The 12263-nt window shown below is 29.4% G+C and overlaps 1 protein-coding gene and 1 long non-coding RNA gene across 3 annotated transcripts in view; both read left to right on the forward strand.

Moving 5' to 3' along the window:
• LOC130451113 (forkhead box protein P1-like) overlaps positions 1–12263 on the forward strand; it is a 251029-nt gene that overhangs the window by 94963 nt on the left and 143803 nt on the right. The window lies entirely within an intron of this gene.
• On the forward strand, positions 8290–12049 carry LOC130451115 (uncharacterized). The gene is made up of 2 exons (XR_008910674.1): positions 8290–8393; positions 11795–12049. It is a non-coding gene; the product is annotated as an uncharacterized LOC130451115 (long non-coding RNA).

Consider the following 12263-nt stretch of genomic DNA (forward strand, 5'->3'; position numbering starts at 1 on the left):
TCGAATAGTTAATTACCTGTTTAAATTAAAAAGTATTTCTACGTTTGGTACATCGAAAGGTTTTTTGATACTGCTTTTTCCAATTTAAAGAAATGTTAATCTATAAGCTATCGTAGTCACTACTTGTCTAATATATATAGGTATTGAATCAGGATTTTTCGGAAAATGAGATTTGTATAATAAAGTATGTAGGAAAGGTAAGCTATAAATAAAAAATGTTGATGCAACTTATATTGTTGTAACTATTTTGATAACTTAGAGATTAATTTCTCGAACTGTGTTAATTATACACATTTGTAAATAGCATCTATGATAGATTTTATTGGACACGTAATAAAAAATGATCCACGATGTTACTGGAAAAATCACTTATAGATAAGTGTTATCTTTCCAAAAATGTTCAGCATAACTCAAAATAATCACTAACTTGAAAAAATTGTATTTATATTATAATTTCAATTGTCGAATATCTAGAGAAATGACCTATGGTTTGAGGACCACTGTTTACCATAATTTTCAATACGTTGTTGACACCGTTATTATAACCAACAACCTTGAGAGACATCGGATTTCATGCAAACTTAATAAATACATAAAAAATATGGGTTATATTCATAATATGAAACAAAAATGATGGTAACACGCAGCTTATAGGTCAACACGCCCCTCGACATTGACAATGGTTGAATCAATGATAATAATAAGTACCCCTTTTAATACACTAAAAATGAAAATACGAGGTTGACTAAAAAATAACGAGGTTATGAATATTTCATTTTCAATTTATACAGTCTCAGTTATTCCTATAAATGTTCATACAAACTTTCTATTGTTTGAAACAGTACAGAAAGTCTGCTTCTCTTACGTTTTTCAGAGCGCGTAACGCTTCAACTGATCCACATCATCTTCCTTATAGATTATATTCTATGAAACATATAGAAATTGAACAGGGCCAGATCCGCGGATAATGGATGAACTTAACTAAAACCTTCTTGGCTGAACACGCGGAATAAGTTTCTGCTTGGTGGAGATTCAATGACTTGTCTTTTCAGAGTTCAGGTTGCTAAGCTAAAACGTTTTTGCGTGTTCTAACGTGGGAATTTAAAATATTAATTGCGGATACATATTCTTCATAAAAAAATTGCCATCTTAGCAATTTCCCAAATAATGAACCGATAGATTACAGGACGACAATGTGATAATTATCTCCTCGGCTGTCTTGAAAACATATTCCTTTCAAAAACACATGCACGCGTTAAACATCTTCCATACACTTCTTTCAACGAGTTACAAGTTTCATATGAAATTTCACATTTGTTTGTCTTACACTCACATTTGACAGCATAAGTGTTATGAATGTAGTGTACATTCATAACACTTATGCTGCATTCCACTAAGCGTTCACAGTGCATGAAATACTCTTTTGGGCGTTCTACGTCTTTATATCATAACGTCACTTATATCATAAACTAACGCTTACGACGACCCATGTCAAGTGGAAGTAAAAGTTGAAAGAATTAGCGGAATTTTCAAAGCAATAAAGAAATGTAGCCATGAGAATCTATTTTATTTATAAGTATTTTTGGAGCATTCTTTTGACGCATTACATCAAATATCTGACTCTTGCGTAGAGCACATTTTGGATTTACTTTAATATAAATTACTTAGGCACGCCATAAAAAATTTCAACGACTTACAAATTGCAACATAATCTCTTAGATCTTTCAAAGCTCAAATAGCTTCAACGTTGACTAAACATTGGACGAAGACTGGACGCAGCACTGCAGACAAGCGTGAAAAATATATAGTATGATACGGACAACTTTCAGTTTTCATGGAAAACGTGTAGCATTCACGCGTAAGCGGACAAGTGTGTGTAGTTGTACCACAAGTATTGGTTCCAGTGTTGGGTAGCCCTTTAACGCGGATCAAAGAAACCGACTTCCCATGGCTAACGTTGGAAGCTAAACATTCGTCGAATGACATGCGCACTACGACCACACAATGCGTCTAATCATTAGAGCGTCCAACGTTGGCTTCTGACATTTGACTTAAGCGCAATTTGTCTGCAGCACCGTTTTATTATTTATGTACATCTCTTAAACAACGATTTTAAATTGTTAGAGTGGAACTTTGACCCACCACAACTGAATAATTACCGTTTTTTTATATTTTCTTTTTAGCAATAGGAGAGTGATATCACTACATACATTAGATAATTATAAAACTAAGGAAAATATTAAATAAATAGTGTAAATAAATAATTTACAGTTGAACCCATGGAGAATTAATTCTATATTTTGTTATATCTTGTATAGTTTAATACGTATAAAATATTATATAATGAATACTTTCTCGAGTGTGGCCTTGCCTTGTGTCTCTCTAAATAAACAAGCATTCTTAAATGTAAAAACAGATAAAATAAATAAATTTCTACTTCCATATAGATAAACAATTTATAATAAGATTGTTTGATATTTAGTTTTAAATATTCACTTTTGAATAAAAAAATGGTTCTCATTAAAACTGGTAATTAATAGTTTTCTCGATAGTAAACGTTTCATTGGTATGTAATTTGTTCATGAGCCTATCAATAGTTTTGAAAAGAATGACACTGATTCAATAACAGTGTAAGTACTTAACATGAGAATAACTTAATAATACATAATATTCCAATATATACTTTATAAACATATTTTGTGAAAGTACTCATGCTCACGCGTATATCATATAGTCAAGAAAAAATAAAAATGATCCATAAAAAATATAACACAGATATATGGGAAAGTAAAAAACTACATAGCAGATATGAGATCAAAATCGAAATCAATTCAACATATGAATCTAACAGCAAAAATCTTATACAAACAATAAGGAAAAAAAACAATAGGAAATAATATTTCAAATATATTAATATTTTAAATATAAGTAAACTAAAACCAAAATTTATATATGTAAACAGTACAAATATAGACCTGGTCGATAATTTTTTGAACAGAAAACAATAGTAGAAAGATGAAACTCAATTGGAAGCGAAGAAAATATAACAAAAATGAAAGAAAAAATAATTTGCGGACGATCTGAAATTGGGAAATGGAGATAGTTTGTAAGGGTAAAAAATGGTTTATCTCGGTTTGCTGTAAAACTAAAAGTTCCATAGAAAAAAGTTAAAGAGCAATAAAAAATATGAATAATTTTGTTTTTTTCTGTTAAAAATAAAAAATAAAATTCGGTGTAGATGTACCTTTTTATGTCCAAAATGCAGTGTAATTTTTTTATCTAAAATATATATTTTTATATATGACTTAATATCGAAATAGCACCCTAATTTTCAATATTTTCACGTCAAAATAGAGGTTTTTTTAAAAAAGGCTTTTTGTTCGTTGAAGTCTCTACTTTTTGATGGTATGATGAATATACATCACTATGGTAAGTCTTGAATCCGGAAAATTTTTTTAATCATAATGTAGAATTTTCAGCTATTTATTAAACAGTTTTACACTTGAATTACTCATGTTTATAAATGTAATATGGAATCTCATGTTTTTCCAGTAATTAAAGTGTAAAATTTCGATAAATAGTTTTTCTCTGAGAAAATTTACTGTAGTAATGTATATTTTCCATACCATCAGAAAGTATAGATTTCATCGAATGAAAAACCAATCGATTTTTAAAAAGGACGAGGTTTTGATGTGAAAATTGTGTATGATCAATATTATTTTAAAATAAAATGTAAGAATGGATTTTTTAAATTAAAAAAATTACAGTCAGTTTGGAACATAAGAAGGTAAGTTTTCACCGAATTTCGTAGCAAGATGAAAATAAAAAACAAGAAATTTGATTATTTTAATGTTTATTACCTACAACTTTGTTGCTCAACTTTTTTCCATAGTACTTACAGTTTTACCGTCAATCGAGATAATCCTTTTTTACCCGTGAAAACTCTCCCCCCCCCTAATTGCCGACGTCAGATCGACCTTTTCATTTTTGTCATATTTTCTTCCTTTTCTATTGGCTTCCATCATACTACTATTTTCTCTAGCTTTAGATCTGGCCTCAAAAGTAATTAAAGCAATATACTTCACGTACCTTTTGGGCGACAGCAAATAGAAAATTGAAAAAAAAAACTACAGACAAATAAGCTTTCTCAGAACTTATTTGCCATTTATCATTGTTTCTCCGTTTCTGACGCATCGCATCAAATGAATAAATTAAATGTAGTTGAAGTTGAGAAAGCGAGAAAAACTATTCATTCACTTTTTCTCTGTATTTTGACCATTATTACAATAAAGCGTTCAATGATTTGCGTTCAAATTTTAATACTTTATTAATAAAACTTATTTAAGTATACGTTTCTGTTGTTGTTCATGTAGCAATACACTTGATTCTTTCCTTTTCACGTTCTGTGATATACGTATATTTTATTTTATTTACATTTTTTATTTACAAGCGCGCTACGTCCGCGTTTCCGAGATGAGAGACCAGCGACGGCGGCGGCGCGATGCGCCAGAAACGGAGAAACCTGCTTCAAATCGAGCGCTCTGTTATAAATTATGATGTTTCAGCGAGTTTTCAGTGTATCAAGGTGATTTTTTTTTCAATTTGGGGTCGATCAAAAAGATATTTGGAATGGCATAATAAAAAACAGGTTTTGAATGCAGCAACTGCGAATGTATATAATTTTACATGTACGTCGACATTTTTTGAATTTTTCCGAAGGTTTTCCGACTAGCTAAACCTTAGTTGAAATCCCTAAAAGCTCGTAAAAAATTTTGGCACGTGTACCCCATCGGTTTTTTCACGTGAGTTTTCCGACAGTCTTTATCGCTTCTGCCGGCTACATTTCTGCCACTGCATTACCGCTCTTATTTGAACTCTATAAAAACTTATAAATAAATTTTCACGCGTATACCCCATTGATTTTTTAGGCACATTTGTTCGACTTGGAAACTCGGCTGGCATTTTCATATGCTTCCTGTCCGAACAGGCAGCCATTTGGTAACGTCACAACTATTTTCTAGGGATTTACGAACTCAAACGTCGTGTACTTTATCGGTACAGTTTAATGTAGCCAGCTCCCCGACTACTAGAATACATACCTAAGGTATGATATTAAAATTTAAGGAATTTGTTGTATACATGATTTATTGGCACCAACAAAATATATTGAAATATTGTTTTTTTTTCCATCTGATTTATTATTGAACCATGGAACTAGACTTTTTTTAGTTGAGTTATGAGCATGCTGTATCTTTTATAGTTTGTTTGAAGCAAACTCGATCTGTAACTATAAAGTTTGGTCATCTATTTATCTAAATGTTGCCATTTGATTAAGTTTTTTCCACTATTTTTCTCCACAACTATTTATATTTCAATTTCTCTTTCGCTTCTTTGTTATTCATTTCACTCTCAAAAATGAATTAAACTGGTTTTCCTTTTTTCCTTTTTCCTTCTCCTTGCCCTATGTATAACTGGTTTCTGTTCTGTTATTTTGCTCAGGGTTTCGTCTCCACTGCGTTTGTAAATGTATCCGTATCATCCTACTCTGCTTGATTTTATGAATGTTAATGTCTTCGTTATTATTTTTTCATACAATTTCATCATTAAATTATCTGCTTATTTCTCGATCCACTGTTTTATCTCGACAATAAATTTCACGCAAAATTTTTCTCTTTAACATTCTTCGATTGTATCTATGAAAAGCTGATTGTATCCTCTGATAAATTTGTAATTTCCTTTTGTTATCTTCTTTTACGAAGACTCTTGAATTGTTTACTCATTTTAAACATTAACCTCTATCTGTTTTGCTATTTTCATTAATTAAAGGTGTCTTTTTCGTACTTCTTGAAATCAGCATAGACTGAAATCATGTATTGTCATAAATAGCAAGAAATTATGGTTATGTAAAAACGTGTATTTTATTATTTTTGAGCAAATTCGAATTGGTAATCATGCAAATTGGTGATTACATGGAGATGACGACATCTATTAAATATAATTATAACAAATTTGGGTTAAAATCGATAACAAATGGAATAAATCAAATAACGTAGTAATTATTTATATTTTGTAAGTAAATTCAGTTTCATGTTTAATGATTCAACAATATGAATTGAATATTAATAAACGCGCATAATAGTTAAACTGACATAAACCCTATTTAACTGCTAAAACATAACAGGTATGTTATATATACCAATCAAACATTCAACTGTTTTTCTAAAAGTAATTAATACGTTTCATATTTGTTAATAAATGGATAATTGAATTTGTTATAAATTGTCCACATATTTTCACCTCTAGTCTTTTAATAAAATGATCGAGAACATATTTATTGGTATATATTTGTGCAGTGTGTATTATATATTAGAAGTTATATTCAGTATTCAGTATTCATTTTCAACAAAAAAAAAGAAAATTCTCGATTAGAATACAGTGGAAAAAATTATAGACAATATTACAACTCCCAGCAAGACCCGGTACCTCTTCCACCTACTAACAAACAACAAATTCTAAAATAGTTCCTTTTACTAAGATGTGTGGGAAACGCAGCAAAATCTCCGAGATCACATGAGGAAATCAAACTAGCTATGCCCAATATAAATTGGATTGACAAGTTTTCAGGAACATTATATAATTTAACTTTCAAGACACCGGTGTACACTTATTCATTCAATGTTATTTCTTCTTTTATCAACAATCGACAATACCCTCTTATTTCCATACGAAAGGAAAATGTAGAAATGGGTTCATTTTCAGCTCCATGTTGATATTTGTATCATAGAGATAGATCAATGACTTATTCATTTCTACCAATTTTGCAAAAACTTCATTGCCTTGTCTATACTGCGTTAAAAAATGACTGGAAATATCTTTTCGAGTTTGCTTGTGTGCAGAGCAACAGGGTAAATACTGAAACAAACCCCACATTAAAATTTGGTTCTATACCACTCCTTGGCCAAATATCACATAAAATTCAACAAATATTCTAAAATGAAAACATATATATTACAACCAAAAACATTTTAAGAATCAACAAAATCTATTCAAACATCAAAGAAAAAGAAGAACCTTAACATCAAAAATATTGCATTTTTACTATTCCTTGTTTGAACTGTGGTAAGAAATATACCGGCTAGATCTCTCGCACTTACAACAATGCATCACCCAACACTAAAGTTATTGCAGACATTTTAACCGTAATCAGAACATGTATTAGACAGGCCACAAAATGAAGCCTAACCTAACCTAACAAAAATTTCAGAACCTTTTCAGAACCAGCCCAATATGAATAAAATATCAGACAGACAATATCAGTCAAATATATAAATATTTATCAGCTCTAGCAAACAATTCAACCAGACTTGTAGATGATACTATATCAAGCAACTAAATACAAATATATTGGAGCTATATATATACATATATATATATATATATATATATATATATATATATATATATATATAGCGGTTTCTTATTTGGACCGTGGCAAGGAAACAGCAAGGTGAACTAACTTTAATATATTTTCCAAGCTTTCGAATACTTATGTATTCATCGTCTGAGAAATAATTAATTAAGATTTTCGGTGATTTTTGTTAATATTATTGAGAATCAATATTTCTATCAACGTTAATTTGAATATTGAATTTTAAATTCTATGAGTTTAAAAATTATATATATGCATCTAAATGTTCTTGATTTTAGGTCTCTTTTGTTTTAAAATTAGTTTTTTACTAATTTTTAAAAGAAAGATAAATTTTGACGTTTCGACTTTTCTTTTATCAAAATATTTTGATTTGATAAAAAATTGACTTTTCGACCTAACTATTGATTGTTTGATCTATTGATTGATATAAATACGCAAATTGCCAATGTCAGTATCTGATTTTGATAAAGACTTAAAGAAAAGTCGAAACGTCAAAATTTTATATATATATATATATATGTCACCTACGCCATTGCCCTTAGGTGGACAGTATATTGTGCTGATTAAGAACTTATTTTATTGTAGAATTGCTTAGTTTGTGTTTACTAAAAGATTATTTAATTCACCTTTGTAATAAATAATATCAGTCTTGTAATTGAAGTTGTTGGTAGAATTTATGTTAGAAATAAAGTTAGTTTTTAAAAACACGGTTCCAGTAAATCAAAAGTTAAGAGGCGCAGTCAGTAGGATAGTCAATCGAAAGTTAAAGCATATAACATTCGGTTCGTTTCTACGATTTTTTGACTATTCGAACAAGTAAAGTTAAATTATTGGAACTCTTAGTTGGGCGAACTGAGTAACTCAACTAGAAGATCTGTGTTGTGCTAGAAACCGGAAGAATAAAGAGGATATTGGTTGTTCCTGTGCAGTCCGAGCCAATGGAAAGGATCTTCATTCTATTGGTGTAAGTGTTTTTAATGTCATATAGAGGAAATATTAGTTATTTACTTGACACATCTGACGATTCTGACTCAAATTCTGATTCAAATAACTCAAATTCAGGCTCAAACTCTGTTAATACTAAAATAAAATTTAACTTAGCATCACCAAAACTTTTTTCTACGAATAATTTTAATAAAATGGCTACTCCACAATTACCTATTTTAAAAAAAGAGTATCTTGATATGATACCCGAATTTGATGGAAACAATGCATTACTTCCTAGATTTATAGAAATTTCAAAGAAATTAGTAAGTAAGTTTTATAATACTGTGGATGTAGGGGATTTTCAAAATGAATATTTGATGTCCAGCATTTTAGCAAAAATAAAAGGTTAAGCAGCCATAAACATTTCTTCTTGTACGATAAGAACTTGGGAAAATCTAAAAGATGCACTTCTTAATACTTCCGCTGACAAAAGAGATATTTACACTTTAAATATAGAACTTTCAGAAATAAAACAAGGTAATGAAACGCCTTTCGAATTTTATAATAGGATTCAACATTTATTGAATCTTTAAATTTTTTATCTCACGACACATTCTAATGTTAGTGAACATTTAATTTTGGGTAATTACTTTAAAAATTTGGCTCTCAGAGTATTGCTACGCGGTTTAAAAGAACCTTTAGGCACATTAATGCGTACGAAAAATCCAGAAACTTTGAATATTGCTTTAAATGTTCCTACAAATAATTTTCAAGTTTATATAACCCAGAATAATCATCCGACAAATGTTTTTTCATCCTTGAATAAGCAAAATAATTCACATAAAAATAAAACCAATTTCCAAAAAAATGTAGCATATAGGCAGCCACCTCCTAGGCAAAATTCTATGTCGAATTATCAATATACTAATCGAAATTCCGCACAAAACCCACAAAATCGTTCATCAACTTCTTATATCCCATTTAATAGGAATAATACAAACTTTTCTAATAATGGTCAAAACGTCTTTAAACCCAATCAGAACCAAAGATTTCCAAATCCAACTCCAATGAGTATGTCTAGAAGAAATACATCTAGACCCCAACCTCAAAATTATCAAAATAGGTTCCAACACAATCCGAATCAACCTAGAAATTTGATCTCGGAAGAAGTCCATAATATAGACGATTCTGATTGCACTAATGATGAATCCGATAATTTTTTAGACACCAGCCTCGGAACCAAACCAAACATGATTGAATTATTAAACTTAAATAATTCATAAAGCGTGTTACCCTATATAATTTTTCCAGAACAAAATCTTAAAGTTTTAATTGATACTGGTAGCACAAGATCCTTTGTGACACCAGCAGTTGCTGAGAAATATTTCAAAAAATCTTATGTCAAAAAACCCTTCCATTTAAAATCTGCCTTCGGTAGCAGTCAACAAAATTTTTGCACACTCATTCCAATTCCTAAAATGTTTATTTATAGGAAACCGCTCAATTTAGAATATTGCGTTTTCAAATTTCACGATCATTTTGATTGTTTGTTAGGATTGGATAATTTAAAAATACTTAATGCAATTATCGATTTAAATAAAAATTTGCTTATAACTCCTTATAGTCAAATTAAATTTAATTGCTTTGACATTAAAACTGGATCCACGAATTGTATACTAGTGCCTCCACGTTGTGAACAAGTAATTAAATTAAATATTGAAAATGTAAAAAATGGTAATGTTATTATACATATACACGAATTGGGAAATTAGAAATCCCTGAATGTTTAAAAAAATTGAAAATAATATAGCTTTATGTACAATTTTAAATCCTTCATAATCCAATTTTCGAGTAGATTTAAGCTCCTCTATTAGTGTTGAGACATTCGATGAATACGATCAAACTCTCAACCCAAATTTTAATGAAATTTATTGTGAAAATGCTAAATTTGATGTTTCGAAAATTAGAACTGAACTAAATATCAATGAAACTAAATTACAAGAACCTCAATGTTCTAAAAAATTATTAGTTTATATAGACAAATTTAATAAAAAACTCTCATCAACTCCCGACGATAATGTATCGCTAATAGTTGAAACAGATAATGAAAGTAATAATAATGAGAATGACGACGAAGATATAACTGTTCATACAAATGAGGAAAATCCTGTAATTGGTATAACAATTTCAGATTCAGCGATAAATGTTGGTAAAAATCAATTAATATTTTCAGAAGTAAATTTCGAACCAGCCGTACCTACTATTATGAAACTGTATGAAAATAAACAAAGAATTGTTGGGCAATTATCTAAAAACAATTGTGAGCAAGATGTCATTAATTTCTTGAAAGAATACATAGTACCAAAAAGTAAATATTTTATTTATTTCGAAGACCCATTTTATGAAAAATTCAGTTTGTTATCATGTTAAATGTAATAAAAAATTAATAGATGTTCCTTTAAATGAAATTAAAGAAGTGATTCAAAATTACCACGAAAGTAAAACTAATCATAGAGGACTAGATGAAACTGAAAATCAATTAAAAGCTTTGTATTACTGGCCAAATCAAAGAGCATCTATACAAACTTATATAAACGAATGTGAAGTTTGCCAGTTAAGCAAATACGATAGAAAACCAATAAAACCATTTTTAAATGTTACCCCCACAGCTACTAAACCTTTACAAATTTTGCATTTAGACACGATAACCTTAGAAAATAGTAAATTTCTAACGATAATAGATTCATTTTCCAAATAGGGTCAAATGTATAAATTAAAATCTAGACAAGGAATAGAGGTAGCTCATAGTCTAATTAAATATTTTACACACCACTGTATACCAGAACAAATAATTTCGGACAATGGAACTGAGTTAAAAAATTCTGTTGTAAAAGAACTATTAGAAACACATAAAATTAAAATACATTTCATAAGTTCTCAACATCCAGAATCGAATGGAATTGCTCAAAGATTCCACTCTACGATTATTGAACACGTCAGACTTTTGAATAATCAAAAAGATTTTAAAAATGAGACTATTGAAAATAAAATACTTTACGCATTATTAGCCTATAATAATAGCGTTCATTCTGCAACAAAATTGAAACCAAACGAATTAATTACCGGACACATAACCAGATAAAATAAAAATTTTATACTCGAACTTAAATAAAAAATTACAGGAAAATAAATCAAAAGTAATCTCTAAAGCAAATAAAAGCCGTGAAGAATTACCAGATACAATACCCACTAAAGTGTATTTATGTAATAAACAGGTTCAAGGTAAAACCAAAAATAAATATAAAAGTGAAGAAATCAAAAGCAAAAATACCCGACTAAAAACAGCTAAAATCGCTACTAGACACAAAAATACTTCAGAAAATATTCATCTTTCAAACATAAAACGTCCTAAAAAGACTCCTTATAAATTTATTTTAGGTTCGTCACCGCCGGAGACGCAACAGTCAATATAAAAGATGTTACCTATAACTTGGGAATACTTCCCATAAATCTTGGATATGCCAAGCTGCAAAAATCCAGTCATACTTTTGTTCATTTTTATAATTTAAGTCCACTAATCGTAGAATATAATAAGTAAAGTATACAATATAATATTATGTTAAATATAATATGTCTAATAATACATTTTTTCATTCTGAAACAGAAAATATTATAAATATAATAGAGTACACTAGGAATAGTATAGAAGAAAAATTTGATAACATTAATATTCATTCTACCTTAGATAGACCAAAGAGAGGGTTAATTAACGGTCTTGGATCAATAGTAAAAACAATTACAGGAAACTTGGACTCTGAAGATGGAGAAAGAATTAATTCAATTATTGAACTTTTAAAACAAAACCAAGAAAACTTGCAAAATCAAATAAGAATGCAATATTCTGTTA

The sequence above is a fragment of the Diorhabda sublineata genome, chromosome X (assembly GCF_026230105.1).
Source record: "Diorhabda sublineata isolate icDioSubl1.1 chromosome X, icDioSubl1.1, whole genome shotgun sequence".
NCBI lineage: Eukaryota > Metazoa > Arthropoda > Insecta > Coleoptera > Chrysomelidae > Diorhabda > Diorhabda sublineata.